This window comes from Podarcis melisellensis (genome assembly GCF_964234715.1).
Source record: "Podarcis melisellensis genome assembly, chromosome: 7".
NCBI lineage: Eukaryota > Metazoa > Chordata > Lepidosauria > Squamata > Lacertidae > Podarcis > Podarcis melisellensis.
Window position 1 is genome coordinate 19,531,008 of NC_138539.1, and position 8,883 is coordinate 19,539,890.

Below are 8,883 nucleotides of genomic sequence, written 5' to 3' on the forward strand. Positions count from 1 at the left end.
AGATACAGAGAAGTCTATGCCCAAAAAAGTCGCTTGATGTTTCACTGCATAGTACACAATCAAGTGTCACTCACTGTGGACCCTGGAGACAAAGCTGCGGAAGAGAGGATCTACATCTGGAACTGGAAAGACAAATGGCTGTATCCAATATTAGCTTTACTCAGAGTAGCCCTCCTGAAATTAATGGACTTGGCATCCTTGGTTCCATTAGTTTCAGTGGTTCGACTCTGAGTAGAACCAGGTCAGCAACAGCCCTAGCGGTGCAATCCCATACATGTCTTCTCAAAAGCAAGTGGGTATAGGATTACCATGAGCAGGCAAACAGCAGAATACGACTGAGCAGCATAAGCACCACCAAGGCAGTGTGGCCCTCAGGATGGAAAAAGTTCCTCATCCCTGTATGAGAACTAAGTAGCCACTCTTCCTGTACTTTCCATATCTGGATGGTGTCAGGCGTAGAGAGTCCTCTCCTTCCCCAGTAACATCATAGGCAAGAACAACATGCAGTTGTATTTTATAGTGCTTTTATTCAGTCACCTGGTTGCAAAACAAGAATTCATATCCCTGCACAAAGAGAGCGGTTGGCTACTCTGAGCCCTTCCTCTTCCATTCCCAGCAACATCCTGGGCACGAACGGGGAACCCCACCCCTCTTCATTCTCTGTTCTCTAATATGGAGAGACCTACAAGCCTGAGAGGAGGGGGGATTGCCCAGGCTCTCTGGGGAGGTCTCTGTTGGCTGTTCCCTCCCTTCCCCCTCTTCTTCCACTATCTCATAACTAGGCAACTCCTGCTGGAGCTGTACAGCGTCCTTGTCTCTCTCTCCTACTGAAACTGTTGAAGACAAGAGGGGCGAATCTTCCACCTCCTCCTCTTCAGAGAGAAGCTGAGGATACACTTCCTAATCCTCCTGTTCAGACCATTCCCTGAAAGGTGGGGTGATAGGGGCACAGGAGAGCCCTTCATTCCTACCAATCCAATGTGGATCAAGGTGGGTCTGTGCCAGGAGCCATTCAGACTCTCCAAGTTTTTGAAAGAAGGAATGTTCCATCAGCCTAAGGATAAGCTGCCTTCCTGGTGTTTTCTTCCCCAGAGTTTGAGAATCCCTGTTTTAAGAATTTCCCACATCAGGACCTACCCTAAACAATAATCTCCCACTCTGTCTGAACCACTACCCTTACCTTCCAGTTGAATGTTCAAGGGCTGCTACTCTCCATGCGTTAGCAGTCCTGTGAAAATGTTGCCTGTACGATTCTACCATTAGAAGAAAAATATTGGCCAGGCAGTGAAATAACTCCAGTCGTGTAAATGAGACAACGAATGGAATATGAAACCTGGCGTTATTTAATTACATATATAAAACCACGCAAATTCAATTAGAATCTCCTTATTACCAGCTGAACTCATGCTGAGAAGGAAAGAAGCATTAGCGGAAGAGCGAAACAAGCCCATAAACAGCCAAATCTAGGATGATTCCATGCAGAGACAATGTATTTATGGCTGCTATATGTTATTTAAGCTTCGATGCATGACTCAAAGGAAATGAGTAACAGGCAGCTCTGAATGCATCAGTCCTTTGCTCACACTTTAATAGGCAGACTATGGTGAGGTATAACTGCTCAAGCATTGTGCTGGACTAAAATGACAGTGCTCACAGCCTTTTTCTATAGATCAGATGAAGGTTCCATAAAGATTTGTGGAAGGGCATGAGTAGATTAGGCTTGAGAGTCTGTAGCAATCTGAAAGTTTCCTGTGAGCTCCACGGCAGAGTTGGCGTTTGCATTATTCATTGTGTAAAATACCCTGCAGGTAGTAAACTAGTAAATTCTGAAGGAAGGATTAGGGCCTAAAATCTTAGGTCTGGGGAACATTTTCCACCCCAAGGACCACATTCCCTCGAGGATAACCTTCTTTTTATGGGCTTTCAGCTATGTGGAGCATCACCTACAAGCATACACTTGAACAGGCAGGCGCATTATGTGCCCCATGAGAACAGCAAAATATCCAGACTGTACAACGGTGATGGGATAAAATCAGTTCAAATATTTATTGAAAACAGCAGGCAGGCTATGCCATGGGAGTCAGCAAATGTTGAACCTTACCATGGTGTAAGCCAAGCAAGCAAGGTGTCACTGGGGGACCAGGGTGCAGATTCCAACCAGGCAGATACCCCAGACTGAGTTTGGGGGTGCCATGGTCAATTGTCCCCTCAGGCCCCTTTTCAGGGGGTCCTGTACCATATTGATCCTGCCCAATTCCATTGCCACCCTCATACAAACAACGTTCTTCCACCCAACAAAGGAAAGCCATAATTTCACAGAGGGAAAAGGGGGGGGGGACCCAACCATGTACCAATCAGGTTGAAAGAAAAAAAATCCTTTCTGGTTCTGTCAACCAGCAACCCAACATTGCTCAGTGAAGGCCCCTAACCCAAAGGTGGGCATGTGGGAAGCGCTCAAGGCAAAATGGCCCTGAGCTCCAGGGAAAGTAGGTGTATACAGTGGTACCTCGGATTACAGCTGTCCCATGCGAGGATCAAACCTGCAAGCTTGCCATTACAGAGGTACTTTGGGTTACAGACGATTCAGGTTACAGACTCCGCTAACCCAGAAATAGTACCTCGGGTGAAGAACTTTGCTTCAGAATGAGAACAGAAATCGTGTGGCGGTGGCACAGCAGCAGCGGGAGGCCCCATTAGCTAAAGTGGTACCTCAGGTTAAGAACAGTTTCAGGTTAAGAATGGACCTCCAGAACGAATTAAGTTCTTAACCTGAGGTACCACTGTATAGGCTTTCCCTCCCTTTTGCAAGGGCTTCATGGGATTTTGCTGCAATCTATGAGCTGCAGTACCAAAGGCGTCCCATGCTTATTAGGCACGGAATGAGATTTGTAGAGGTAAATATACATTGCAAATGCACCTTTTGATGCACAGAAGCAGGGGCGTAGGAAGGGGATGTGGGGGCGGGTTGCCCCGGGTGTCATCCATGAGGGGAGTGACAAAAAGGCACACCCCATGCGTGGCGGCTTGAGCTGCTGCCACTGCGCGCAGCAGATGGCCCAGCCACACACAGCAGATCGGCCCACTGTTGCCGTGTGCAGTGGATCACCTCCCCCCCAGCTCACACCCCCCCCCCAGGTGCATGGCATGGCCGCCACTCTGGGCACGCATCCAGCTAACTCCACCACTACACAGAAGGCAGGGCAGAGACTGACATTGCCCATGTTTTCATTGTATGCATGGAGAAGAGCCCAAACATGGAAGAAGTCTGGATTGAACCTTTATTTTGAGTCAAGTTAATACCACATGGAATTTTGTACCACTGAGCAGTCAAATGTTCAAACATTCCCCCTAATTGGTGTTGCCCATCCCCTGAGCTCTTGAGAGGATTTCAGTTACACTTATAAAGCACAGCGATATTTTGAAGCATACACAAAGCTAGCAGAATACGGCCTTATGGGACCAGATGACCTATTGTGCAATTAAAGAGAAGAACAGTGCTCAGTCGAAGATGTTAATAAAGTGGTGACATATTGTTAGGGACAATACAACCTTGCCTGCCGTGAGCTATTTGAAGTGCATGGGGAGAAATACAATTTGAATAATTTATTTCTGTAGCTACAGCGGGATAATTTTTTTAAAAAAGTTATGAAAGCTCTCACTAGAAGCTCATTTAAAAAGAGCTAAAGAAGCAAAGGGCTACTTGGAATAAAGTAAAAATTAAGCCTTACATTTTGCTATTCATGAAGACTAAGGGAGCGATCCCATGCAGAAGAAGCTGGTGTAAAGCAAGCTATCATAAGTTACTGTATGCTATACAGTTGGGGGACCCTGTCTATTAATGTTATACAGGCACCATCTCTGTACGTCTTTACTTGTTAAATAATTTTTATTAATTTCAATTACAAAAATACAATATGCGCCATTTTATGTTAACACCAAATAGCAATACCAATTCAAATACAAATTAATTACAAAGTCAATTATAAATTTTGTGTGGCTTCCCACATGCTGTAGTTCAAGGTCTTATTCCCTTTAATTCTGCCTCCAGATTATTGCTCAAACCAAATACAATCCATTCCTGATAAAATCCCTTATACCGCAGCTACAACAATTAACTTCATTTCGCATTAAAACATATAATAATTTGTGAATTCGCAAGTGAAGTTCTCCTTTCTTCTTCCTGTGTGAGGTTTTAATTTCCATCAATAGTTTCTTTAATTCTTTATCTAATATTATTATGTCCATTTGAGTTATTCCTGATCCCTTTGTGCCTGTTGGCTTTGTTGACTCGAAGTTACTCTGGAGAGAGATCGCTCTCTTTGTTCTCAACTCTTCTGATTGCAGTTGTAAAATTCCACTTTTGATTTCAGGCAGAGAGTCACCTAATGTCCTGCCAAAGCCATGGCAGGCTTCCAAATTCTCTCCTCCGCACCCAAACAAAACAATTAATTATAGAAGAATGATCTGGTGTCCCACCAAAGCCCACACGAGTCTTCAAAGTCCAGTCCCTTCTCCCCTCAGTCACGGGTTTAAAAACTAACGTAAGCCCCTTGAATTGGGCCCAGAAATGAACCAGCAACCAGTTCTGACTCAAAGTAGTCCCATAGCCATGTCTAAGTTAGTTTAATAATTAGTTTAATAATTAGTTTATTAGTTTAATAATTTCAGTGAGGCTACAGTTGGCTACAACTCTCTTACTTGTCTCTACGGTTTATAGACTACTTACTACTCTCTCTCTCTCTCTCTCTCTCTCTCTCTCTCTCTCTCTCTCTCTCTCTTTGTGCAGTGCCAGATTTACATATAAGCTAAACAAGTTATAGCTTAGGGTCCCGCTCTCTTGGGGGCCCCCAAAAAAATTAAAGGGAAAAACCCTGGATGTACATTTCCAAAATATAAGATAAAAAACAAATAAAATAAAACCTACATACAGCAACAGTGTTTTGTGTTGTGTAGGCTCCGATTTGTTATGTGCAAATGGCTTTAGATACCTATTAGGTCCATAAATTACCATATAGCATATATTCAACACACACAAAAAGCGGCAATTTGTCTAGGACAGCTAGACATATAAAGGGCCCCATTACCTTCAGTAGCTTAGAGCCTCATCAAACCTAAATCCGGCTGTGTGTGTGTGTGTGTGTGTGTGTGTGTGTGTGTGTGTGTAAAGGAATTAGTGGCAGCATGAAAGATTTTTGTGAGTCTGATTACTGTAATTACATTCCACTGCTCTTTAATTATAGCTGCGTTTGTTTATTTATTTATTTATTTACCAAAAGGAAAAAAGCAGCTGGGTTCACAAAGATGGAAGTAAAATTCATGTAGAAAGACTATTATACTTTTCCAGTAACAGCATATTTTAACTCTCTGTAGGGGCTGTGTGCAAAATTAAATACATGCCAACTTGGTTGGGAAATAAATTTGTACCAAACATCTGTGCCATCTTACCATATTTCCAGCAGAATTATTTGGTCAATCAAATACACATCTAACACATTAAAATATATATTTGATAGCTTAGATGATAATAGTTTTTTTTTTTTATTAATGTGGGAATTAAATGTTGAAAGGAGGGTTGTGTAAAAACTTACCATTTCAAGATGGCTTAGAAAGAAATGCTCGCTAATCTGCCTTATGCCAAATTTATTTTGAAGTACAGTGGTACCTCGGGTTACGTACTTAATTTGTTCTGGACGTCCGTTCTTAACCTGAAACTGTTCTTAACCTGAAGCACCACTTTAGCTAATGGGGCCTCCTGCTGCCGCTGCGCCACCGGAGCACGATTTCTGTTCTCATCCTGAAGCAAAGTTCTTAACCTGAAGCACTATTTCTGGGTTAGTGGAGTCTGTAACCTGAAGTGTATGTAACTTGAAGCGTATGTAACCTGAGGTACCACTGTATAATGGTGCATATGAACTAAGTGTAAGATGTAAAGGTGCAGTCACCTTTCCGACAGAGGACTAATGGCTTCCATGTTCTAACCAGTTGCTGTGACAGTCACCAGTTTGTCGGTTGCTGGTAGTTTTGAAAGATAACTGCTCAGTTGCAGTCACCTCAAGACCAACTTCCCTCTGGTATAGTTTATTTGCTTGTTATGTAACCTAAGCCTGCCTTCAGGTACAGTTCTGTAAACCTGAATGAATCTGAGAGTAAAATTAACATGAATCAGATTCGTGTGTGTATTCTTTAAGAGGGATTCAAAGGGATTTTTAACCAGGAAGGTATCTTTATTAGTAGAACTCAGACAAGTCAGCAACAAGCTGATCGCTGCGTAAACTTAAAAAAGAGGACTGTTTAACTCTGCTAAAGTAAACCTTCCCACACTAGGCAGGGTACCTAATTTTTGCTCATTTTTGTTCTCTTCCTTCCCCTCACCCAAATCTTCAGGGCTGCCACATGATGATGATGATGATAATGATGATGATGATGATGATAATAATAATAATAATAATAATAATAATAATAATAATAATAATAATAATATTGTATTTATACCCCGCCCTCCCTGGCTCAGGGCAGCTAAAATTACAATAAAAACATAATGGGAGGCAATTTAAAATACAGGTTAAAAATACAATTTAAAATGCAGCCTCATTTTAATAGTAGCCCATAGATCAAAACATACCCAAAAGGTTGGGAAACCCTCCAAAACAGTACAGAATATGGGGTGGAGGACTATAGTAGGTGAGCACAGGTAGTAGCATACCATGGGGGGTGTGCACAAAGGCAGTTGCCCCGGATGCAAAATTGTTAGGGGCACAAAATTTCAACACCCGGTGCTGCATCAATTCAGCTGCATGCTTCCATCACTGGCCTCCACTGAAAATGGCTTCTCCAATGCGAACCTGGAAGTGACCTCTTTAGACAACAAAATGACTTTTCTAATCATAGGCTTAGAGGAGGGGGCCCAAAGATTTCATCCAAGCCAACTCCCCAATCCTATAACAATATCCTTTGAAACTTGGATTGGGATTAATGTTGGACAAAAAAGCCTTGGATCTATGGTCTTTGTTTGATGGAAGTATGCAACCTTTTAGTCTTCTTCAAAGGCTATGTGAATGCTTTGTCATAATCAATGCAATGTGTGTGTTTGGGGGGCAGGTGAACACCAGAAGCAGAGAACCTATGTTCCTCCAAATATTGTAGGATTACAACTTCTATCATCCCTAAGCACCAGCTGGGGCTGATGGAAAGTAAAACAGAATTCTAGGCTAGGTTAAGGTTAGCAGATTTTTTCCCCATGAATCCCGGGACACTTTTCAACTTCAATGGATTCTCTATGGGGACCGATTTGTAAATCTGGGGACTGTCCCCAGGAAACAGGGACCTTAGGCTAGGTGGAACTTTGATCCAAGTCCAGCAGGCCTCTTCAGAGATTGAAATTATTATTGTCACCATGAGAACCACAAAATATTCACACTTTCCACTAAGAAGCCCAAGCTTACCTCTGCCTGATGTGTGTGAAATGATCCAAAGTCTCGTGCACAACAGCACCGTTTTACATAAACAGTAGGAAAGCATTTTGGAAAAGTAACAGCAGATGGCAGTGTTACATCAGAACTGTCACTTCTGTTTGGCACATTTTCTTCCTGGACAATGAAACCAATGCACAAATAGTTTCTAAATCTGTACAATATACAGTTGTAGCTTGGATCTCAAATGCCTTGGCTCCTGAACAAATTGGCTCTTGAATGATCAAAACCTGGAAGTGAGTGTTCCGGTTTTTGAATGATTTTCGGAAGCCAAATGAAAATTAAAAACCGGTTGAAGGGATGGAGGGAAGTCACGAGCTCAGCAGAGCAAAGAATTTATTTGTTTTGTTATTGGTATGTTGAAATATTGTGTTAAAAAAGAAATCAATAAAAATTATATATATATATTTTAAATCGCCATTCCCCTTTTTACTTCTCACTTTGTTGGTGAAATCCGCATTCTGTGCAAATCTGAATTCTGAAAGAACTTCTCACATTTAACCTGGGTGTTCATGAGTATCAAGTTGACTGAGAGGTTTGGGTTAACTTTTGAAAGTGCCATCCACAATGACGGTAATGGGAATCTGCCTGTTTGCCAGTACAGCAAAGATAATCTGAGAAGATGTTTGAGAATCCCAAATTAACCATAAAGAATGCAATTATGCAAATTTACTAATGAGTTGCTTTGTTGTCATCAGTGAGCCTTATTTGCGACATCCAAGATGTGTCTCTCTTAATGATTTGCAGGCTTCCATATGCATACGACTTCCATCTGAAATATCTAGCTAATTGTACTATTTTTACACTTCATTTTTGCATTAACATGAGCACTCGCCATATGCCTCACACACCCAAGTGCTGGGTCGGCTATATAAGTTGCGCATTGTAGTTCAGCACCCTATTAAATGTTGAAGTGTGTAGGATACAACACCATATGCTGAAGAAATGACCGAGATCACAATGGAGAACCGAACTGTAAGTGAACTGTTCTGCAACCACTGTTCTGTGTAAAACTCCCTTGCCCTAGTCACTCTCAAATTGTAAAATTGATATTGACTTTGCAATTGCAGCACAACGTCTAGGCTGTATTCATCATCAGTCAATACATAATTAACAAGATGGTGTGAATTATTAAAATGTGGGGAGGTATGGAAATGGGCGGGACTTTTCTTTGGTTCCATTTATGAATGGCTATGGAACAATATCTTAACAAAGTCACAGAGACAGAGTGGAAGCAAGCAAACAGAGGGACAGGAGCCTTTCAGCTGATTGAAAGGTGATTTGATCAAAGGACTTCTGCAATGTTAGTGCAGAACGCATGGATCCCAAAAATATCTGCATAGCATGCTTTCCGTTACATGGCATGCATGGCCACTGGAGTGTGGCCAACTGTGCATGATCCTGCTCTTTCTCC